Raw genomic sequence first — 26,109 nt, forward strand, 5'->3', positions numbered from 1 at the left:
ACAGCACTGACTTTGGACATTGTACACACTTCTGTGTTTTAGCAGATGTCCTTCAAGAATCCAGCTGCAGTCCTTACATATGGGTTGTCCTGCCTCAGGCAGCCCTTCGGTCGGCCGGATTCCAAAGTATGGGTCCGGCGTCGGCTGATGTCACTTCCACCCCGACGTCAGAGCGGCTGGGGTATAAAAGCATCAGCCGACACCATCTTCCTCAGTCTTTCTTGCTGCGTGGTGCCCGAAGCAGAAGCAGTTCGCAAGTGCCGGTCGGCCAGCTCCTGTAACTTCAGCTACCGAAGACTTCAAAAGCTAAGTACCCCATTGGGGACTCTTTCTTGCCACAGCCGATGTCAGATCAAACGCTTAAAGTTAATAATTGCTTAACTTGTGGGAAACAAATACCGCATAAGGATTTCCATTCTTACTGCCTCCCCTGCCTAGGCCCAGACCACGACGTCTCGGCCTGCACTGCCTGTGCCTCCTTCAATCGACGCACTCTTAGGCGTCGGGCGGAGTTTGCAGAGGACTTTTTTGGGGCTAGTTACTGTTATAATATGCCGTCGGAGACTCTGACTTCTCATTTAACCAAAAAACAGAAGGACAAGGACCGACACACGCGGTGCTGTTGATTCCTTTCTCATTCCTTTTGTATGCTTTATTGTTATGTTGTTCTTTCTTCATATATATATATATATATATATATATATATATATATATATATATATGTTTATATTATATATCTGTATATATATATATCTGTATATACTTATATACATTTCCTATGCTGGGCACTGCACTCAGACTTGCTTACTGGTACTTATATGTGTTTACTGCTGCTTATTTGTGCTTACACCTGCTTACTAGTACCTTATTCATTATGACAGTGCCACTTTGCTTGAATGATATTTAAGTTAAATATCTCATGCGATACTCTTATGTCGGTTTTACGGCAAAACGACATTCATTCCACATGGAAAATAATATGTGCTGTTGTTGGGCTCAAACCATGAATGCATGTTTGTTAGGCGGATGCTCTGAACACTACACTATTGACACTTACATTGATTCCGCATGTTTTTCTCTATTTGAATGAATATGATGCGTAAGCTATGCTTGGCAGAGGGCAGCAACACGCAGACACGCTGCGCTTTGCTTACACCTTTGATATTGCAGCAATTCGAATGTATAATAGGGACACAGGGACAGGGAATCTAATTGTGAAAGTTCTATGGACAGGGCTCAGCATTCCACTATGTGCTTGTGTGTTTACTACTACGAGTTTATTTCACTGTTCGTGGACACTCTTATATGCTTAGCATACATTTCGGTATCCACGGACACTGAATTACTGACTTACTATTAGGGGTGGACTCTACTAGTAGGCATAGTAGGTTTTGCAAGTGTCGAGGCATGTTTACGCCTCAGTAGAGCACTTGAACATGCCCCCTGCACTCGCACACGTTTCCTGTGCACGTCGAGTTTGCGGCGGCGCGCCCTCATACATATTCATCTGGCGCTGCTGCGCCATCTGTAGTGAGGATGCTCAGCACAAGGCTAAAACTGTCCTTGCGCTGAGCTTCTTGAATCCCTGGGTTAGACTTTTTGAAGCAACTTTCAGTTTCTCAACTGGGAAATCGTGTGACACATGGCTACCCTGTAGTTGTTAACCTCTTCATCACTGAGAAAAGTGAGAAGAAACAAAAATGCAGTTTTTCACGAGAGCTAAATATGTGTATGTTTTAAACAGATAGTGAAAGCTATTAAAATAGTTTATGACTGACAGTTCTGGAAAATATAACATAAGAGCAAGGTTTTACATCCATGACTGTAGTGCACATATTTCTTTCCAAGTTATTTGGAGTGCAAAACAAATTCTAATCAGTCCAATTGAATTCTCAACCTTCTTTCTCCACTGTAAGTCTGGTCTGTCTGAACATGTTTTTCATGTGTAAACTTAAGATTGTAATTTTTAATATGTTGCCTCTAAATTTATTATTGATTTGTTGTTTAGGTTTATATATTTGTTCATGCAGGCAAGGAATAATTGTGGTAAAATACAAGTAACTTGTTGTATATGTATGTTTCCCACGCCGTCAAACTGCCATTCAATGCTATTAACTTGTATTTAAATGAAAAAAAAATGAAAGTCTTTGAAGAATATTAAATAGAGTTACCAAATTCACACAGCTGGGAGGGTGAATCATTTTTTGGTGTAATTCAAAAACAAAGAAAACAAGAAAAAAAGAAAAGAAAGAGAAGAAATTAAAAGAAAACATGGAAGAATCAGTCAGCAAGTTTGCTAGATATGGTAAAGTAATACAGATGGCAAAATGCAGTCACCCTTAACAGCTCTAATACTGTATATGCATAATGCCTCCTCAGTGACATACAACTAGTCTTCTGAAGGATTGCAAAAATGTTGAAACATTTTCAGTGAAAGAAAGATCCAGTGGCTAGAAGTCATTGAAACTGATGTGTATTTCAGTATGGGCCCTAGTGGCTCATAGAGAGAAGTTTTCATGTATATTTGCTGGTCACACCTGTTCTATGTTATGCAACAGTAACTAGAAGATGCATTGCTTCACAGCAGTGAACTCCATTTATGTACTGAAGCAAACACAGCAAATAATGAAAAATATTTGATGTGTGCATTAGATACGGGTGGCCCGAGCTTTTGGGTTGCAGGACTGCAGCCCCCCCCCCCCCAGCTGTACAAAAGAGAGAAAAATAAAACAACAAGCAAAGAAAAAAAGAAATAAAACAAATGCAAGTCCCGGAACTCGCGCATGCGCATTGGTGGCATTTCCCGAGTCCAGACTGCTGATGAACCAGTCTGGAGCATGCGCACAGACTCCGGACTGCTGGTGAGACAGTCTGCATTAGGAAGACAGCCTGCAACAGCAAAGATCCCAGATGTCTATGCAGTAACAACTGCATAGACTGAAATGGGATCAGACTGCAACATCGGCAGGCTGGGTAGGAGCTTGTTCCTCTCGCGGGCTTCCTCGGGAAGATCTGCTCTTGCGGACTTTTGAAGCAGGGCAGGAATAGTGCTCTTATGGACAAACTTTGGATGATTTGAAGCAAGAATCTCAGCTTGGACAGACTTTCAGGTAAGGTGAAGCAGGAGTGTCTGTGTGTGCACGCACGCGCGCGCGCGCGTGTGTGTGTGTGTGTGTGTGTGTACGTCTGCATGCATGTATATGTCAGTGTGTTACTTCTCATTCCTTGTATGAAATAAGGAAAATTCTGATCATGCCATTTTTAACTTAAATGTCCTATGACCATTATGTTAGGAAATGGTAAACCAACTCCTTCAGTATGTAAAGCCCCAGTGCATGCTTGCCCACCATATTCAGGTTTAAGTCATACCACCTTTGTATTTTGCCTTTATCGCCACATCAGTAATTAGCAGTATTTTATCCTTCAAGTTTTCCCTATTTAAACTGTTTCCATATCTGCTGTATGAAATCATTCTATTGTTAAATAGTTAAGCTCTGTCTATAAATATATTCTGCAGTGCCTGTCATTTGGATTTTTTCAGAAATGGACTGTATATCTCCTATTTCCTGCTTCTTTAACAAATATCAGTATCACTATTTTAGCCATTATTTAATGACCCTGTGCTCATCATTCAGTACTCTACTCTGAGCTCTGTGTGTTTTCCTTAGTCTGAATATTTATCAATATACCAGTGAGAATATGCTCTCATCTGCATCATGCAATTTCCTGTTTCATCTGTAGCACATTTCAGAAACATGAGCTAGCCTGGCATTGCTGCACAATATGAATGTATTCAGCTTTATAGTCATTTGCTGCTTGCTACTTTGTATCAATGCTGCTGGTGTGGGTGTGTGTGTATGTGTGTGAGAAATGCCCCAGTTAATGTACCTGGTGGCTAGAGAGAACTCAGGAAGACTCAAACCCTGTACCAATTAAATATACCTGGTGGCTAGAAAGAACTCAGGAAGACTCAAACCCTGTACCTTGGGAAGCAGGTAGCAAGAGCTTGAATTCCTTACCCACTACCACTTGTATAATTTTTGCCTCATATTTCTGTTCTGCTCCTCATAAAATCTGTGGTTTTCTGGATTTTTAATTCACTAAATAATGGCAGACATTTGAATTTCAGACTTTATATTCTTCAGAAAGTACATGGTAACACAAAACCTTTTATTCTAGGAATTTTATGTTTATAAGATCAATATTTGAAATGTGTCCCTATTATTGGGGCTGTATTTCCCCATTATTGGCTTTGTCCAGGTTTTTTGTGCTAAGAGGTTGAGAGCTATGGTGAGACCTGAATTCACTGAATATGTTTGGGGGCTGTATTCCCCCATTATTGGCTTTTGTCTAGGTGTTTTGTGCTAAGAGGTTGAGAGCTGTGGTGAGAAATGAATTCACTAAATGATAGTCATTTACATTTCAGTCTACCTGTTTTTCAGGAAACAGCTGATTTGGCATATTGGTATGTTGCTCTGACTGTAGTGCACAGGGTCCTGATACCAAGAGTTGACAGTGAAATACATGGTGATAACACAGCATTTTATTCTAGCAACTTTCCAAGATTATAAAAGTAATGTTTAAAATGTGGCCCTAGATTTTGGGCTTTTGTTCCCCCCCCCAAATACATTTTGGCTTTTCCAGATTTCTTGTGCTTCAAAGTTGAAAGATACAGTTGAGTGTCAAGTGGATTTTACAAGGGGCTGAGAGCTTGTAGAGAAGTTTAGTGCTGCTTATGCTGTTTGCTTGCATTGTTAATAGCACAACAGATAGTGTACTTGTTTTTGATGCAGAAGTCTGTGGGTTCTCCTCCCACAGTATATACATGCATTGCTGATACAGTACTGTCTTGTACTTTTAAAGGGGTGGATGCTGCAGTCCTGAGAATGTCCAATTTGGTGGAGATAACTAGTAACAATGAACTTGTTATCAGTTTGCCATCCATTTCCTATTGCAATATTAGTAGCTTATCATTTTTAATATAACATAGGAAATTTATTCCTCAAGGCAACAGGCACTTTATTTGTAGATTAAACAATGAAATATAAAGTTGTTTGGTAGCAGCAACCTCTTCATTAGTTTCAGATCTCTTTAATGTGGAATTATTTAAATGATTTTTACTTCTGCCGAGATTGTGCATATTTACTGATACTGGTGGATTGTAGAAGTTTGAGTAGACTTTTATGATGGAAATGTTCTGAATTGGGCAGTTTGTCATTACTGGTGCATCCATTTTGTTTCATTGTTTACCGGAAAAATGTTCAAAACAATACATTTAAAACACGCTCTAACAAATGTACTATGTTATACAAGGAATATAATTTAATACAATCAGGAGGGTGTATCAAAGAACATGTGTATGTTTCCTGTGCAAGGGGCCTATGATTTGGAAACAGCCCAAAGTTGATGTTTATCTGCCACTGGCCAGATTAATTTTCTTTGAATGTGGGTTTCAATGCTGTTTCAATGAATGTGAGTTTCAAGAGCAGAGACGTTTTAATGCTAAGTCTACTTTCATTGTGAGACTGTATTGCTTTGTTTAGCAGATGTCTATTAGTGTTTGTGCTTTAAAATGTAAAATAAAACTTTTAAATTAAATCCAAATCATCATAGTAAATCACTATGCACATTACAGTGTTTATGGTAAATGGGGCAAAATAGCCAAGTAATGGGACATTGGAATAGCTGCAGGGGGGAGGCCCCATTCAACCGTGATTTTGTGAGGGGGGGTGGCAAATTCAGACAGCCCAGGCTGAACTATACCTCTTAACTGTCCAGATTTTTGCAGAATGAATAGATTTTTGCATCTTATTTTTGGTTTGTTCCTCATAAAATTTGTGGTTTTCTGTCAAATCATTTAGGAATGAAGTCACTAAATAATGACAGACGTTGAGCTTCAGACTTCATACTCTTCAGAAAAATGCATGCTAAAGCAAGACCTGTTATTCTGTCAACTATCTAAGTTTATACAAGAGAAATTTTTAGTACTGTTTGTATGTTCCCCCAATATATTTGTCATTGTCCAGATTTCCAGCATTAAGAGGTTGAGAGGTATGCACAAATAAATTGCTTTATAGAATTAGGCATATCCAAACCTCTCAGCTGTCCCCAATTTTGGCTCAAAATATTGCTCTCCCCCTAATAATCCCTCTGCAAAATGGCAAATTTGGAAGAAAACATGGACAGTTTACAATTAATAAATAATTGTAATGATCAGAGTTATAGATTACTTCTAATTTCAGAAATGCATGTAGATTCTCTTATTTTCTCATCTGCTCAAGTTAACAGTACTAATATTAAAAAAGTGTCCCTTCTTTGACAGGTTCCCAGCTGAATTGTGTGGCTATTTTATATTTTTGCATCACATTTTTGGTCCAGTTTTCATAAAATTGTTTTTTCTGGCAAACTATTGGAAAATCATTGACAGACATTTGAGTTTCAGATTTCATATCCTTCAGAAAATTCATGCTATATATCTGTTATCTTTCTAAGTTTATAAGAGCAATATTTAAAAATTGTCCTTATTTTGGGCCTTTGGCCCACTTCTGTTTATGGCTTTGTCCAGATTTCTTGCTCTGAGGCTGAGAGGTATGACAAATGTGTCAGGGCTATCACCGTCAGCCAGAGACATTTCAAATTATGACATACTTGTTGCACCCCACTCCCCCATGTAGTGACTCTGGATGTGTCCAAGCAAGGTAAGGAGCAGTTATGCAGTGTATGTGTGCAGAGTACCCCCCCCCCCATCCAAGGTAGACACAAGTACTACAGTGGCTTTTCATCTGTCCTTGATTTTGCAGAATGTTCTGGTTTTCTGTCATATTTTTATACTGTTGAGTTATAGTTCATAGGTAAGTACTAGGCTATCTGCCTGAAGGCATTTATAAGCCTAGCCAGAATGTGTTGGCTTTCACCGCCCCCTTAGATTAGTTCCCTGTGCTTCTGTCCAGCAGAACCACTGAAGTGATCCCCAGGGTAAACTTTCTGTTTCCCATCCACTTGGCAAGGTTTCCTTGAAGAGTGTTAGTGAGGAGCTCTGCCTAATGTAGATTGGAATCTTGTTCCAAAGCATGGGAAGTCTCTGGGACAGGAATCCATCCCTCTAGCACGTCCTATTTATTGTTGTGGTGAGGTTTAGATCCCTAGAGCATGTGGCTCGAGGGCATATGGTTTTCTTTAGGTGGAGCATGTCCTTCAATTCTGGGTTGGACATGGCCTTGTATGTCAGGCAGAGATCACCTCTGAGTAGGCGGTATGCAACCGAGTACAGCTGGAGTTTCTTCAGTCGAGCTGCATAGGGCATCTATTTGAGGCCAGTGATCCTCTTGGTGAGGTACTTCTGTGGTCTTTCCAGCTGTTGCAGGTGTCTTGTAAGGTACATCCCAAATAGGGCATTGTACTCTGTGATGGGTCTAATGAGTGATGAGCAGAGGGGCACAATGACCTCTTTTGATCTGGATGTGAACCTTTTTCTGATTAGGTGGGCCACATAGAAGGATTTTCTAACCACTTTGGCAATGTGATTATCAAAGGAGAGATTACTATCTACTTGGGTCCCCAGATCAGTTATTACGTCTTCTGTATTTAGGGGGCTACCACCTATGTGGTAGTTTGTGGGTACTTTGTTTATTCCAAAGGGGATGACTTTGCACTTTTTGGCGTTTAGCTTGAGGCCATGATTTTGACACCAGGTATCTGTCTCAATGAGACCCTTTTGGAGGATGTCTGTTTCAGCCGGAGAGTCAGTTATAGCCCCTAGTTTGTAGTCATCTGCGAACTTGGTCAGCCATAGTCCTCCTGTGCTTGCCTGTACCTCTGAGAAGTATATGCCGAACAGGAGGGGTCCTAGAACTGAGCCCTGGGGAACACCACTTGTAACCGGTTTAGAGTTGGACCTAGCTCCTGCAACTCTCACCATGTGGGTTCTGTCCGTGAGCCAGTTGGCAACCCATTTTGTGAAGTAGGGGTTTATGTTCAGGCTGGTGAGCTTGTCTACAATAATAATACCAGAATGGGGAGTGGTGTCAAAGGACTTTGTGAGGTCTAGGTAGGCTGTGTGTACCACCTTTCCCTCATCTATAGCCTTAGTAACTGTCTCAAAGAAGTCCACCAGGTTTAGGAGGCATGATCTGCCCTTAACAAAGCTGAACTGGGTAGGGTCCAGTGTTTGGAGGTTCCCAACGTCTCTGTTAATGAGTTCCATGATGATGCACTCCATAGCCTTGCAGACCAAGGTAGTCAGGCTTATAGGGTGATAGTTCCCGTGGTCTGCTGTGGCTCCACCTTTGTGGAGTGGAATAACCATTGTGGTGGGTCACTCTATGGGTACATAGTCTGTGGAGAGGCTGAGTTTGAACAGTGTGTTTAGGTGAGGGGTTAGTTCATCTTTGAGCTCATGTAGGATGCCTTGCAGTCCCATTGATGCTGTATGCTTCTTCTTATTCAGAAAATGCATGTTGTTGCAGTGCCTATTGCTCTGTGTTTAAGTAAATGCTTTAATGACCATCAGGTAAGCTTGTCTGAGACTGTAAGATGCAAGTAAGCTTTAATAAGCATACTGTTAAAGAATTACCATCTTTGAAAGCCTTTTTGTTGTTGCCATCCAGAGAATATTTACATAACTAGATAACATATACGCCTTAGGTATTGAAATGCATATGCCAGTATTTGTAATAAAGGACAGGATTACATTTTTTTCAGAAGCTCATTACATTTGTTTGAGACTTGCAGTCATCTTTGCAGGCTTTACCCATAAACTAAACGGAATGCCAATCTACCATGTGTGGTCCATAACCTGTGCAGTAATCCTTTAAGCAATTTATCTTGAGCTTGTTTCTTGTTTGCTGTTCATTTTTTACTTTGATCATGTTTTTCCCATGAAACAAGTAGATAGTTATTGTCAGGCAGCAGGTCTTTTTTGAATAAGAATCATTTTTACAAGTGGGGGTATCACAGAAATTGCTACTTTTAGCATGTTACTTGGTACTTTTATAAAGCTGAATATAAATTATAATTAGAACTGCAGTTCAAGGAGAAGTTGTTTGAGTTGAGTGCTGCTTGTTTTTTTATACTTGATTTTGACTGGCATTCCAGTAATGTATTACTGCAGCACGTTGTTTTTCTAAAGATACTAGACAGGTAACCTTGGTAACGTCTTTAACAGTTTGATGTTCAGTAATCAATTTCTCTAGTAGAGAAATGGTATGTGAATTTTAAAAATGTAGAAGAGCTATGATTGAATACATGAATAGCTCTTCTACATTTTTAAAATTCACATACCATTTCTCTACTAGAGAAATTGATTATTTAGACATCAAACTTGTTAAAGACGTGGGTTACCAAGGTTACCTGTCTAGTATCTTTAGAAAAACAACGTACTGCAATGGCTTCCTCCATTTTGATAGTAACCATCCATGGAAACAGAGGAAGTCTATTGTGAAAGGACAATTGGTCCGTATGTGTAACACCATTGAATCTTTTGAGACCGAGTGTTCAAATCTGAAGATTATGTTTTCCAACAGGGGGTACCCCATTGAATTCATCGATTGTTTAATCGAAGAAGTCTCTCTCAAAAGAGAGAACGGATTCTATAAACCCCTTCTTTCACAACGAAATGTTGATTCTACTATCGTACAAAGGGTGGGTTCAGAATCCTATACACTAGTGGCTAATAATTCTGAAGTTGATGCTGTGGATGTAGAACCAAGTACACTATTTGAAACCAGTAGGGCTGACTTTAAGTCCAGTTTGGTTATCACCTACAATAGGCACATTAATGCTATTTGTTCAATTATTAAGAAAAATTGGTTCTTCATTTTGAACAGCCCACAGTTGATTGAAACCCTAGGTTTACAACCATCCTTTGTTTTTAAGAGGGGTAACAACTTAAAAGAACTACTTCAATCCAGGGAAGACCCTATTGATTTTTTCTTGAGACATAATGGTACTGCTATTTGTGGGATGTGCAATTTGTGTAGATTTTTAAAAGTAGGCAATTCATTTATGATTAATGGTATTAAATATAACATTAATCATAAAATCACTTGTAACACTAAATCTGTGGTGTATCTTGCGTTTTGTAATTGCTGCCCTGCATTTTATGTTGGTAAGACGGACCGTAGATTAAGGGACCGCCTTTACCAACATAATTATGCAATTAGAACTAAAAAAGGCGACAACGCACTTTCTAAACACATTATTAAACATACTGGACATAGTTTCTCCTACATGGGCATTGATAGTGTCAATGTAGGTATAAGAGGGGGCCCACAAGCTCTTTTACTTGAGATTAGAGAATTAGAATGGCAGTTACGCCTAAATGCTTTCTCCTATCCAGGATTAAATGAAGCATGCAACATTTTGGCTGTGCTGAAATATAAAAGTTACTTGAGGTAATTTATAGACATATATATATTTCCTTTTTACCTCAAGTTATACTGCTTTCAGTTTATTGTTGTATTTTTCTCAACATTTTAGTTAGTGCCCTTGTAGGGTATTAACAAGAAGAGGTACCGTGCTGCATATAGTCTTTAGTTTAAATTCTCCTTTTGCTTTTTGAGAGAATTTTTTACCAGCATTGTCTTTTATAGTGTTCTTATAATTTATAATACTTTTAACACTTTTAAAGAAACTGGTAATAATACAGGTTATAGTCTTTATAGACTTATTAAGAGCTGAGTTGTGTTTACAACAAGCTTTATTATGGCTTTTTAATAGCTTTTTAAACAATTTTTTATGTCATATATTCCTTTGTTAAAAAGGTAGGGTATATAATCAAACCTTCAAGTAAGGCTGTTTTACACGCTGTTTCATTGAAACTCATTTGCATTGAAAGATATTTTTAACTGTATTGCGTTTAGACATCTAAAGGAACCAGTTTGACTGGTTAACGGTGTCATTTTATGTGAATGTGCACTTTCGTTCATTTAGTAGTGACTGTAATAATTATTAAAAGAAATGGTGCTTGCCTTTTTAAATTAGATGTAAGTATTGAAGGAAATGACATCATTGTTTTTCCTTTTTGCTTAGCTTAAATTGAACTATGTTCTGTGTCTCACTGTCTGATGAAGCTTCTTCCGTGTAGGAAGCGAAAACGTTTATAACATTAAATTGCGTTTACAAACTAATAACGAGGAGGTATCTGGTTTTTGGTGTTGTAACCAACTTGAACATTTTTTGATACGTCCTCGTGCTGACTGGGTTTGTCCTGGCGCCGTACGCTACTTGTTTTTGACTGGAAAATCATTGACAGACATTTGAGTTTCAGATTTCATATCCTTCAGAAAATTCATGCTATATATCTGTTATCTTTCTAAGTTTATAAGAGCAATATTTAAAAATTGTCCTTATTTTGGGCCTTTGTCCCACTTCTGTTTATGGCTTTGTCCAGATTTCTTGCTCTGAGGCTGAGAGGTATGACAAATGTGTCAGGGCTATCACCGTCAGCCAGAGACATTTCAAATTATGACATACTTGTTGCACCCCACTCCCCCACGTAGTGACTCTGGATGTGTCCAAGCAAGGTAAGGAGCAGTTATGCAGTGTATGTGTGCAGAGTACCCCCCCCCCCATCCAAGGTAGACACAAGTACTACAGTGGCTTTTCATCTGTCCTTGATTTTGCAGAATGTTCTGGTTTTCTGTCATATTTTTATACTGTTGAGTTATAGTTCATAGGTAAGTACTAGGCTATCTGCCCGAAGGCATTTATAAGCCTAGCCAGAATGTGTTGGCTTTCACCGCCCCCTTAGATTAGTTCCCTGTGCTTCTGTCCAGCAGAACCACTGAAGTGATCCCCAGGGTAAACTTTCTGTTTCCCATCCACTTGGCAAGGTTTCCCTTGAAGAGTGTTAGTGAGGAGCTCTGCCTAATGTAGATTGGAATCTTGTTCCAAAGCATGGGAAGTCTCTGGGACAGGAATCCATCCCTCTAGCACGTCCTATTTATTGTTGTGGTGAGGTTTAGATCCCTAGAGCATGTGGCTCGAGGGCATATGGTTTTCTTTAGGTGGAGCATGTCCTTCAATTCTGGGTTGGACATGGCCTTGTATGTCAGGCAGAGATCACCTCTGAGTAGGCGGTATGCAACCGAGTACAGCTGGAGTTTCTTCAGTCGAGCTGCATAGGGCATCTATTTGAGGCCAGTGATCCTCTTGGTGAGGTACTTCTGTGGTCTTTCCAGCTGTTGCAGGTGTCTTGTAAGGTACATCCCAAATAGGGCATTGTACTCTGTGATGGGTCTGATGAGTGATGAGCAGAGGGGCACAATGACCTCGTTTGATCTGGATGTGAACCTTTTTCTGATTAGGTGGGCCACATAGAAGGATTTTCTAACCACTTTGGCAATGTGATTATCAAAGGAGAGATTACTATCTACTTGGGTCCCCAGATCAGTTATTACGTCTTCTGTATTTAGGGGGCTACCACCTATGTGGTAGTTTGTGGGTACTTTGTTTATTCCAAAGGGGATGACTTTGCACTTTTTGGCATTTAGCTTGAGGCCATGATTTTGGCACCAGGTATCTGTCTCAATGAGACCCTTTTGGAGGATGTCTGTTTCAGCCAGAGAGTCAGTTATAGCCCCTAGTTTGTAGTCATCTGCGAACTTGGTCAGCCATAGTCCTCCTGTGCTTGCCTGTACCTCTGAGAAGTATATGCCGAACAGGAGGGGTCCTAGAACTGAGCTCTGGGGAACACCACTTGTAACCGGTTTAGAGTTGGACCTAGCTCCCGCAACTCTCACCATGTGGGTTCTGTCCGTGAGCCAGTTGGCAACCCATTTTGTGAAGTAGGGGTTTATGTTCAGGCTGGTGAGCTTGTCTACAATAATAATACCAGAATGGGGAATGGTGTCAAAGGACTTTGTGAGGTCTAGGTAGGCTGTGTGTACCACCTTTCCCTCATCTATAGCCTTAGTAACTGTCTCAAAGAAGTCCACCAGGTTTAGGAGGCATGATCTGCCCTTAACAAAGCTGAACTGGGTAGGGTCCAGTGTTTGGAGGTTCCCAACGTCTCTGTTAATGAGTTCCATGATGATGCACTCCATAGCCTTGCAGACCAAGGTAGTCAGGCTTATAGGGTGATAGTTCCCGTGGTCTGCTGTGGCTCCACCTTTGTGGAGTGGAATAACCATTGTGGTGGGTCACTCTATGGGTACATAGTCTGTGGAGAGGCTGAGTTTGAACAGTGTGTTTAGGTGAGGGGTTAGTTCATCTTTGAGCTCATGTAGGATGCCTTGCAGTCCCATTGATGCTGTATGCTTCTTCTTATTCAGAAAATGCATGTTGTTGCAGTGCCTATTGCTCTGTGTTTAAGTAAATGCTTTAATGACCATCAGGTAAGCTTGTCTGAGACTGTAAGATGCAAGTAAGCTTTAATAAGCATACTGTTAAAGAATTACCATCTTTGAAAGCCTTTTTGTTGTTGCCATCCAGAGAATATTTACATAACTAGATAACATATACGCCTTAGGTATTGAAATGCATATGCCAGTATTTGTAATAAAGGACAGGATTACATTTTTTTCAGAAGCTCATTACATTTGTTTGAGACTTGCAGTCATCTTTGCAGGCTTTACCCATAAACTAAACGGAATGCCAATCTACCATGTGTGGTCCATAACCTGTGCAGTAATCCTTTAAGCAATTTATCTTGAGCTTGTTTCTTGTTTGCTGTTCATTTTTTACTTTGATCATGTTTTTCCCATGAAACAAGTAGATAGTTATTGTCAGGCAGCAGGTCTTTTTTGAATAAGAATCATTTTTACAAGTGGGGGTATCACAGAAATTGCTACTTTTAGCATGTTACTTGGTACTTTTATAAAGCTGAATATAAATTATAATTAGAACTGCAGTTCAAGGAGAAGTTGTTTGAGTTGAGTGCTGCTTGTTTTTTTATACTTGATTTTGACTGGCAGTCCAGTAATGTATTTAAAAAGTAATTTATTTTTTCATGCCTCACAACCTTTTTGTTTCCATCTAGATATTAAGTAAGCTGTCATGTAGCCAATGCATTGAAATATATTTTTTTTCTTCTACACTTCATTTTGTCTTGATTGGACTCTCATCCAGGGCAGCATATTTAATTAAAGCCCCAGTTTTTGTGGTTTTGAGCATAGCCCCACCCCTTCTAGCTGGCCACACCACTTCCAATTCGCCACACCCATTCAGCTGTCTCCTGCAGCCCCCCCCCCCTTTGATTTGAAGTCACCAGCCACCACTGGCATTAGAAGAAGCTGAAACTGACACTGCAGTGGTGCAATTATCAAAAAGAAAATATTCTGAGCATGATAACAAGCATGGTGGTTGTATAAGCAAAATATCAATAAAAAAGTTACCATGATTGTGTGTAACACAAGACTTTCAGAAATGTTTATATTATAAAATCACAGTATGATTTTGAGGTGCATACAATTAACTTCAACTTTGCATGAGATGTATACAGGCAGTTCCTATCCCTTACATGGGTCCCCTCAAATTATCTATGGTATGATCACAGTTATTTTCACTAGGGCTAATGTACAATTATCAGACATGGGATAGGTAAGACCAACCAGGAAATGTTAATTCATAGGTTCATAGGTAGATACTAGGCTATCTGCCCTAGGGCATTTATAAGCCTAGCCAGAGTGTATTTGGCTTTCGCCTCCCTATTAGATTAGCCTACTGTGCCTCTGTATAGTAGGTCACAGAAGGTAGCCCCTTAAGATTAGTTTACTGTGCCTCTGTCAAGCAGGGACACAGAAGAGACCCCAGGGATGAATTTGCAATTTCCCATACACATGCGTCCAGATTTCACTTGAAGAGAGTCAGCGAGGGGCTTTGTCTAACATGAATTGGGATTCTATTCCAGAGTGAGGGGAGCCTCTGGGAAATGAATCTGTCCCTCCAGCATGTCCTATTTATTTTTGTGCTGAGGTTTAAGTCCCTGGAGCATGTAGCTTTAAGGGATTTGGATTTTTTGAGATGGAGCATGTTCATTAATTCTGGGTTAGACAGGGCTTTGTATGTTAGGCATAGATCGCCTCTGAGTAGGCGGTAAGCAACTGAGTAGAGCTGGAGTTTCTTTAGTTGAGCTGCATAGGACATCTGTTTGTGGCCCATGATCCTCTTGGTGAGGTACTTTTGGGGTCTCTCCAGTTGCTGCAGGTGTCAGGTAAGGTACATCCCAAAAGGGGCATTGTATTCAATTATGGGCCTGATGAGTGATGAGTAGAGGGGCACAATGACCTCTCTTGATCTAGATGCAAACCCTTTCGTGATAAGGTGGGCTATATAGAAGGTCTTTCTAACCACTTTGGTAATGTGATTGTCAAAGGAGAGATTACTATCTACGTGGGTCCCCAAATCCCTAATTACTTCCTCCATACTTAATGAATTACCACCTATGTGGTAATTTGTGGGCACTTTGTTTTTCCCAAAGGGGATAACTATGCACTTTTTAGCATTCAGCTTGAGTCCGTGGCTCTGGCACCAAGCATCCGTCTCTGTGATACCCTTTTGGAGGATGCTTGTGTCAGCTGGAGAGTCAATTATGGCTCCCAGTTTGCAGTCATCTGTGAACTTTGTCAGCCATAGTCCCCCTGTGTTAGCCTGTACCTCAGAGAAGTATATACCGAATAAGAGAGGTCCCAGAACTGAGCCTTGTGGGATGCCACTTGTAACTGGTTTGGATTCGGACGTGGCACCTGCAATTCTGACCATGTGGGTTCTATCCCTGAGCCAGTTTGCAACCCATCTTGTGACATAGGGGTTGATATTTAAGCTGGTAAGCTTATTTAAGATCCCCGAGTGGGGTATTGTGTCGAAGGCTTTTACGAGGTCTAGGTAGGCTGTGTGGACTACCTTGCCCTCATCTATGACTTTGGTAACTGTTTCAAAGAAATCAACTAAGTTTAAGAGACAAGATCTGCCCTTAACAAAGCCGAATTGGGTAGGGTCCAATGTCTGGAGGTTCCCAATGTCTTTGTTTATGAGTTCCATGATAATACGCTCCATAGCTTTACAGATCAGACTAGTCAGGCTTATGGGGCGATAGTTCCCGGGGTCCATTGTGGCACCACCTTTGTGGAGTGGGACCACTGTAGTTGTTCGCCATTCTTTGGGTACAAATCCTGTAGTAAGGCTAAGTTTGAACAGTGACTTAATGTGAGGGTTCAGTTCTTCTTGGAGTTCATGTAGGATGCAGCCTGGGACACCGTCCGGTCCCATAGATGCTGTGTTTTTTGCTTTGGAGAGGGCAGCTTTCACCTGTGCATCTGTGATGTCAGGGAGGTTACATACAGTTGGGATAGGCATTTGCTCCTTTGGGGGGGAAGGGGGGGGAGAAGTTAGCGCTGAATCTGTCTGCCAGGATGTTGGCTATATCTGTAGGTTCGGTATATTTAGTACCGTTATGCAACAATTCAGAGCATATCTGGGAGTTTCCACCCATATTCCTGACATAACTAAAGAAGGCCTTGTGATTATCTTTAGTGTCTATGGCAATTTTTCTTTCGAAACTGGCCTTTGATGATTTTATGAGGGATCGAAGTTTCTTGCTAATACTGATCAGAGATGCCTTCCCTTTTTGGGATTTTGCTCTGTCATGTAGCTTCCTCCTTCTGTTGTATAGCTTATTTATGGCCTGGGTCCACCAGACAGGTCTCCTGTTTTTGGAGGAGTGGGTCTTGGTTTTATTTGGGATAGCACCAAAAGGGAAATTGGCTAAGCTTAAAATGTCCTCCAAGTGAACCTATATTGTGGTAGTAAATAGGTTTTAAAAATTGCCCTTTTTAGATCACTAAGTGCCCCTCTCACCCTCTGCTCCCCTAGCCTTCAACAGCTTCCGGCGCCTCTGTCTCCATCCAGTTATCCAGGTTGTGCTTAAAAAGGGTTAATGAGGTACTCAGCTTGACGTGGAGAGAAAGTCTATTCCACAGAAGGGGGAGCCTCTGGGACACAAATCTGTCCCGCCAACAAGTCCTGTTGATGTCACAGACCAGGTTGAGGTTGCGCTTGTGGGTTATTCGAGTGGAGCTTGACTTGCAGATATGCAGCAGTCCCATCAAGGCGGGGTCTGAGATTGCTTTGTATGCCAGGCAGAGGTCATCTCTGAGGAGTCTGCATGACACTGAATAGAGAGACAAGACCTTTGATTTGTGTATGGTAGATGTTTGAGGCCCTAGATTCTCCTGGTGAGGAGCCTCTGTGGCATCTCCAGCTGCTGGATGTCCTTTGTGAGGTACATGCCAAAAGGGGTATTGTACTCAATAATGGGTCTTATAAGGGGGGAATACAGGGATGCTATGACCTCCTTGTCCCTAGATGAGATACCCTTACAAATGAGATGGGCCATGTAGAAATCTTTCCATACAACAGAGGCAATATAGTGGTCAAAAGTCAGTTTGCTATCAACCTGGATGCCCAGGTCCCTCACAACTGACTGTGTGATTAGAACAGTGCTATTAATGGGATAATTTGTGGGGACGTCACCCTCCCCAAAGGAGATGATGATGCATTTTTTGGCATTCAGTTTGAGTTCATGTTTCTGGCACCAGTCATTTGTTTGGGTGAGACCCTCTTGGAGGATGTCCACATCACTAGGGGAATTGATGACAGTGCCCAGCTTGCAGTCATCTGCAAACTTGGTCAGCCATAGCCCACTGGTTTTGGCCTGTACCTCAAAAAGTATATCCCAAACAACAGAGGACCCAAGACCGATCCCTGGAGTATACTGCTCATTACGGGTCTACTGGTTCAGGTGGCTTCCCCTATTTTGACTAGGTGGGTTCTGTCAGTGAACCAGTTTGCTACCCATCTTTTAACATTTGGATTGATGCCTAGTTGAGAGAGTTTATCCATTATACCCAAGTGGGGAATAGTTTCAAAGGCTTTGGTCAGGTCAAGGTAGTCAGTGTGCACAGTCTTCTCCTCATCCATGACTTTGGCAGCTGTCTCAAAGACGTCAACCAAATTTAACAGGCATGACCTCCTCTTGACAAAACCAAACTGTGTGGGATTGAGTGATTGGAGGTTGCCAATGTCCTTGTTAGTGAGGTCCATAATAATCCACTCCATGGCCTTGATATCAGGCTAGTTATGCTGATGGTGGTATTTGTATTATATGTTTGGTGGTATTGTTGTAGTTATACTGATGAGTCTATAATTTCCTGTATCGGTGGATGCTCCATCTTTGTGCAAAGGGATGACAGTGGCTGTCCTCCATTCGGCTGGGATGAAGCCGGTACTCAGGCTTTGGTTGAATAGGATGCCTAATGGTGATGCAAGTTCCTGCTTGAGTTCATGTAGGATGCAGCCTGGGATGTTATTGGGTCCTGTGGAGACTGTATTTTTTGCCTTTGAGATGGCAGTGATGACTTGCTCCCTAGAGATAAGGGGAGGGGGGCAGGTGCTGGTGATGTTCTTTTATACCATATGTTTGATTCCCACCTTATACAACTAATTTTTACAGTGTGCAAGTCCTAACAAATTGGGTCCCAAGTCATCCTATTTAACCTTTCAAAGTTCAAGCCTTACAAGCCAAGCCATTAAACTTGTCAGTGTTGACCACTGGAAAAAGTGTGAATAAGTTGAGCATCACACATGGCAAATCTCACTGCCGTGTTTCCCACCTTCATTGCTGTTTAATAAAATCCCTGCCATTTTGCCTGGCAATGGATCTCTGTTTTCCATTTCACACATGCAGTTGGCATGGGTGTGCAAGATTGGAATTTGTCATCAGTTCAGACATAGTAACTTGACTTCTGTAGACATGGCTTGTGATGGGGTTGATTGCGCTAAATTTAGAGCACAGAGGTGGGGTATTGTGGAGTCAAGGATTTTTGTCACACTCTTTGTGAAGCACTACACTCATAGGCTGCTGCAAGACTAAGCTGGGTGTCAGTATAAGACTGAGGCTTAGAACGGCTTAACCAATGCTGCCTCCAGTGTACCTGGCATCCCATGCACTGGGTAGCAATGTCATCACCACTAGAGTGACTTGACACAGTGCAAGAAGGATCTCCTTAGCTAATGGGAGGATGAGTTTAGAGCTACTAACACCCCTCAGTTGTGTGACTGACCCATCACCATTCAATCATATAGAATGTAGTAGACAGCTAAGGCCAGTATTCATTATGCTTTCATGTCTCTTCTTCTCTATTGTACAGCTATTGAAGACATTGCAGCAAACAGGGAAGTGCACCAAGATATGTTAACTCACCTCAGAGAGGCACAGGGTGCATATGCATCAGGATTTACTGTAAGTCTAATAACTATTGTAATTATATGCAATATGGCAAGAGTCAAATAAATATTTGTATTCATGGTATCACAGCAGTGCAGTTGATTAATGTTACAACAGAGTAAGACTTTCCCATCATACCTGGATGTGTCAGAGGTGTACACCCTAGATAATCATAGATGTTTATGTATTCAAATAATAGTCATGCAACATGCCATGGATCTAATTCTCTCTTTTTTGTCTTACGTCACCTGTATTCTCTCTTTTTTAAATATTTTCTATGATTTAAAATTATTCTGTTGTCAGACATTCAGCACAGGGAGGTAGACAGACCACTGCAGATTGGCCCGCCATCCCTCCACAGGTTGCAGCCCTGACACCCAGCACTTCATGGTCACAACCTGTCAGCACTGCCTCCACAACCATCTGCATCGGGTAGCTCTGTCCATACTGCTGGTGCACTGGTACTTTCTGGAAGTAGTAGCAGTTGAGATGGTGATTTTGTCACCCAGGTGGATCTGACAGGGCTGGTAGAGGGTATCATGGAAGGGAGCCTTGGTGCCCAAATCAGCCATGTTGAAAAGGTGCTTCATTATATTACAAAGATGATGCCACACTGAGTACTGACACAGGAAACTGAGACAGAAGACAGTGATGACAGTTCTGAGGGTGAGGACTAAATTATCACTGTTCTCAGGATTGACGTGGGAGTGCAGCTGATGTCCCCTACCTATCCCCAGTCATGGTATCTCCAGCCTTTTGTGTCTGTTACCATCCCTGTCTGTCTTGTATGTCTGTGCCTGCTTCCTCACGTACCCTACCTACCTGAACCTCACATTCCTAAGCCCCTTTCACAACATCCCTCTCTCTTTGAAGGTAAAATCAGGGAATCTGTCTCACAAAAACATAGAGACCTATATATATAGCTCTCCACTTCACTTATGTGACTTCTTGATACCTTTGATTTGATACAAGTGGCTCTACCCTTGATGTTGTGGCAGTACAAATTCAGAAATTCTGTGTACAATTCTATATTTGTGTTGTGAAAAAGTGTTGTTCTCTCCCACTACCTTCCTGCAGAGTCCTCTGTTTTTTCCCCTGTGTGCTACCTTATGCTTGCCCCCCCCCATTTTACCACTTTCCTATCAACCCATTTTTTCACATTTAGTCTGATCAAAAAATAGAATCACACACAGCAAATATGGCCAGAAATGGCCCATAAGAAAGCCTTCAATTTTAGTCCACAGCATTTGCACAGAGTTTGGCATCACACACCAATGACGAGTGAAGGTGAATGGCTATTCTTGTAGCAAAACCTGGTCAGTTGTTGCCACCACCTGCAGTAGTCATTTTATCCCCAGTCAAAGGTGCTTAAACATGCTGCTCTTTTGCAATACAGAGTAAAAGCGGAATAAAGGCAGTACTTTGCAACAGTTAATGTAACAGTTCTTTGACTACTGGGGTGACAAAGTGCAACTTCTTTTGTGGAGCGTTGCCATAAATCACTTGTCTGAAAAATTGCTTTGTGGTCTTACCGTCAGGGGTTCAGTTCCAGATGTATATAATGCATTATTTCTTACTGTGATATTATACATTTATGATATGCTTAATGAAATGCATCATAATTTTAATCCAGTTATGACCTTTTATGAACAGATAATGAATACTGTGGCAAATAAGCATTTGCAAAGACGTCCACACCCACAAGGAAGAACTATTAAAACATTCTTATTCTACTTGTGTCTTAGTCATGTTTTTCCTCTCTTACACCTTCTTGATCACCATAGACATCAGGTAATGATGATAGAGAGCATGACAGATTAATAATGTGGACACATAAAGAAGTGCATTAATGACCCATAACAACCTTTGATATGTGTCTGTTCATCTCTCTATCTTCTACCCTTTCCTATCAACCCCTTTTACTGTTGGCTATTCATTAGGATGATGGGTGTAAAGTTTATCTTCAGGTATTTTCACACTGTCATTACTTTGCTGAAGGCTAATATCAATATCTTCCATTGTCTCAATAGGTTATCACTGTCCCTTCAATGCTGTGATCTTGACACATGTCAAGTAGAGTTTTCTTTTCGTTGTGTTGATATAATGATCAACTCTATAAACTTAATTTTTCAAAATATGGTGAGTTTTTGCCTCACACTGCATTGCCACAGTTAGTGTAGTGCAAATACTAATATATCTGCTGCTCTATAGTAAAACAGACTTAGGCTAACACACTGTGATACAGTTACTCTTCCATATGTATCAGGCTGCTGGATATCATTTAAAGTGTAAAGGCTGCAGTTGATATAAGCAGGGAGCCCACAGGATGTTTTGCAGGGAGGTGCAAACCCAGAGCCCCCCCCTCAACCCCCCCTACGCAGCCCCTCCTGACACAGCCATTCCAGTGTCCCATTACTTCGCTATTTCTCCTCAGCTGCCATAAACACTGTTCAAAACTCTCAGTGTGCATACTGTTTTATACTTTACTTCTACAATGATTACAGATATTTGGATTTAATTTACAAATTTTATTTCATATTTTATAGCACAAACACTGATAGACGTTTGCTAAATAAAACAATAGTCTTACAATGAAAACAGACTTAGCATTAAAACTTCTCTACCTTTGAAACTCACATTCACTGAAACAGCATTGAAACCCACATTCAGAGAAAATGCATCTGGCCAGTGGCAGGTCAAGTCTGCCTTTGGGCTGTTTTCAAATCATAGGCCCCTTGTACACATTTTTAGGACCATGCAAAGGTTCTTTAATACAATCAGGAAGGTGAATCAATTATGATATATAATAATTGAATTATATATACTTTGTATAATACAGCACCACTTGTTAGCGTGTGTTTTAAATTTATAGTCTTGAACATTTTGTTAGTAAGCAATGAAACAAAACATATCAACTAATAATGACAAACTGCTCATTTCAGAACATTTCAACCATAAAAGGCCTCTCAAACTTCTGTCATTACAGTCCACCAATATGTCTATATACACAATTTCTGCAGAAGTAAAAGTCATCTGAATAATTCCACATTAAGGATATCCAAAACTAATGAAGAGGTTGTTGCTAGAAAACAACTTTATGTTTCAGTGTTTCATCTACAAATTCAGTCCCTGCTGCCCTTGAAGAGTAAATTGTCTATGTTACATTAAAAATGGTAGGCTGCTATATTGCAGTATGGAGTGTGTGGCAAGCTGAAAAACAGGTTCATAGTTATTAGGCATCTCATTCAAGGGTGAACATGCTCAGGTCTGCAGCACCCCACCCATTAAAATACAAAACTACATGCTGTGGGAATAGAACCTACAACCCTCTACATCAAGATGCAAGTATGCTACCTGCTGTGCTACTAACACTGTTTTAAAATTCTATATGATAATAGTGATACAATTTGCTGAACAAAACAGTTATACATTTTACGCAGACTTAACACAAGCAGCAGTAATTTTCTCTTCCCTTGAAGCTCACAATTCCTTGAAAATGCACTCGAAAATAAATTCCACCTGCTAACTCTAACTAGGGAATTTCTCTCTCTCTCTCTCTTTGTCTCACACACACACACACACACACACACACACACACACACACACACACACACACACACACACACACACACACACACACACACACACACTCACACACATCTCAACTTCTTAGAGCAAGAAATTTGGACAACGCCTAAAATAAATAGGGACAGATTATAAATATTTCTCTCATGAACTTAGAAAATTGCTAGAATAACAGTATTTGTGTTAATATGCATTTTTCTAAAGGATATGAAGTCTAAAACTCAAATGTCTGTCATTATTTAGCAACTTCAATCTTTTTTAGGAGGAATATGGGGCAAAAATCTGGACATTCTGCAAAAACCTAGACAGCTAAGGGATATGCTACCTTCCTTTTATACATACATACACACACATATATACATGCATTAACTCACACACACAAACACTCACGCAAATGAGGGCAATTTCACTGGCCTACAAACCAACACAGTTATATAATTAATGCTGGACTAATCACTGAAAAACAGCTCTTACAGCAAACAACTTCAGCACAAAAAAATATTTTGATAAAAAAAATTAATGTATTGATTAATAAAGCACTATAACTTCAACAAATGTATCATTTTGCAATAAGAATTCAAACCAACAAATCCTTTAAAACGTTTCTCTGTTACCCTTTTGATACTTTAATATATAAAAATCCTCCACCCCACTTGTAATATTGTAACAGTCTCAAGTCTTCTGACCTTCCAGAGGAATTCACCTTGTTTGGGAAATTCTAGTGTGTACTTCAGGTATTTACCCATTGACAAAGGTCATCCTGAAGGCAGGTAATATGTTGAACCTTACAGTCACCAAGCTCAAAAATACAAATGTGTCAATTATAGTACACAACAGCAAACCAGCTTCTGCTGGGTGTGATTACTGCAGAGTGTGACCAAGTTCAAGACTGGAATGACATTAAATAAAATAAATGTGGCCACTGGGTGGGCAGGGATGTGTTCTTCTTCAAACTATTACCTCTATCCTTCAGGTCATGGCAAGCTTCTAGTTACACTCTTTTGCTTATGTCCAATCACAGTCTTGGCAGTCACATACATATTATTTCAGCGTGAGCTCTTAAATCCTCACTCCTATCAAAATATGTGCATACCCTGGACTAGAACAACTAGATGAAAAAAATCTGTGTTAGGAAAGGCTGCAGTTTCAAGACTGGTAGTACTGAAAAGCTAGAATTCTAAACATGACAATACACATGGAAGGAGATGAGATAATTTAATACAGTAATTATATCAATCTGCATGTTCAAAATTTCCAAGAAAGCTCAACAAGTTTAGGGAAATAAATGTTTCAATTTAGGGATTTAAAAATGTTTTTCTGTGCAACTTTTAGGTGATCACTATATATGATTAAGCAGCTGAAAGAGTCTCATATGGTGCTTTGAAACCAAATACAAATTATGTAACAACCCACTGTGTTGGGAAGCTTCATGGATGCCTATCTGAAAGGACAGTTTCCCATGTTTGCATATGGCCATCAGCATGTTGCAGAAGTTTGTAAAGACCCTTAACTCTATTTTTTTCCTTATAAGATTATGTCTAAAAATGTCTTTGAATTTTTTTTAGTTAGATCATTATAGGAATTCTTAAGGTAATACAACCTAAGCTGTATATTAAACGTTTCCTTTAATTAAAGATAACCCTAAAAATCTAGTTTCAAAAGGTGGAAGTTTCTAGCAAGCTATCATAAAATCCACATTCTCTGCATCTGCAAGATATACAGAAATTACCCAATACATTTAAAAAAAAAATTCCGGGGCAAATAGTCTAAATGGCACAATCTGAAAATGAGCGATTGTTTTCTGCTCAGACAAAGGAACTTTCCCATGTTTGCAAATGGCCATCAGCATGTTGCAGAAGTTTGTAAAGACCCTTAACCCTATTTTTTCCTTATAAGATTATATCTAAAAATGTCTTTGAATTTTTTTAGTTAGATCATTATAGGAATTCTTAAGGTAATACAACCTAAGCTGTATATTAAACGTTTCTTTTAATTAAAGATAACCCTAAAAATCTAGGTTCAAAAGGTGGAAGTTTCTAGCAAGCTATCATCAAATCCACATTTTCTGCATCTGCAAGATATACAGAAATTACCCAATACATTTAAAAAAAAAATTCTGGGGCAAATAGTCTAAATGGCACAATCTGAAAATGAGCGATTGCTTTCTGCTCAGACAAAGGAACTTCTGAACCCACCACTTCTTCATTTGCTAATAGGCAACCAGAAGTTTCACAGAGCACATCCAGTCTACTCACCACTACAACGGCATAAGGTCTTGGATAGCGACTAAGCAGAATATTTTCTTAAAGGAGCTGCCGAGGCCAGTCAGATCTAAAATGGCCCTCGCGTTCTTTCTTTTTTTTTTTTTTTTGTAAAAAGAGAGAGATTTAAGTGGCTTGTTTATCACAGATAAATGTTTGTGTCTAATATATATTTTTTAATGTGGAGAAGTTGCTGATCAAGCTACTTCTCCCTGTAGTACAGCAGTTAAGACTTGAGTAGGTCAGGCAACACACACACCCTTACCTTTATCTACCTACTTACTTCTTACATACACGCATACAAACCCCTACCTACCTACCTACTTCTTACACCCACACACCTCTACCTACCTATTTCTTACACACACATCTCTTAAACACACACACACACACACACACACACACACACACACACACACACACACACACACACACACACACACACACACACACACACACACACACACACACACACACACACACACACACACACACACACACACACACACACCTGCCTCTCACTTGTATGCTCGTCCGCAGTCCAAACATCTTCTGGAATTCAAATTCTGCGCACGAGTGCGGGCTCACTCCGCTCCTCTACCCTACCCCAATTCCCACCCACCCCCAGTGGTCCTAACCTTATACTTCCTAAAACCACACCCTCTCCTATCCCACCTGTCCCAGGCTCAAGTCAATTTACCTAAGTCACACCCATCCTTTTATAGCTTTTCCATTACTGTGTCTCTTACTACCCCTACCTATACTATTTTCATCAGCCTCTCCACCCTTAGCATTTTTCTTCTTTACTACCCTACCTTAACTCTTCACTACCTTAAACAACTTCTTTACTGATACACGCTCTTCATCACTTCTATCCTACCTTAGCATTATATGACTTCTTTACCCTTCCCATTTCTCTTTCGTTACTACCCTACCTACCTATATACTACTTGAAGAAAACTTCTCTATTTGTAGCATTTCTCTTCTCTACTACCCTATCTTAACTTTTTATCTGATACTATTGCATCCTAGCCCTACCTG

Source organism: Protopterus annectens, chromosome 2.part0 (assembly GCF_019279795.1).
Source record: "Protopterus annectens isolate FY-2018-M chromosome 2.part0, PAN1.0, whole genome shotgun sequence".
Classification (NCBI taxonomy): domain Eukaryota; kingdom Metazoa; phylum Chordata; order Ceratodontiformes; family Protopteridae; genus Protopterus; species Protopterus annectens.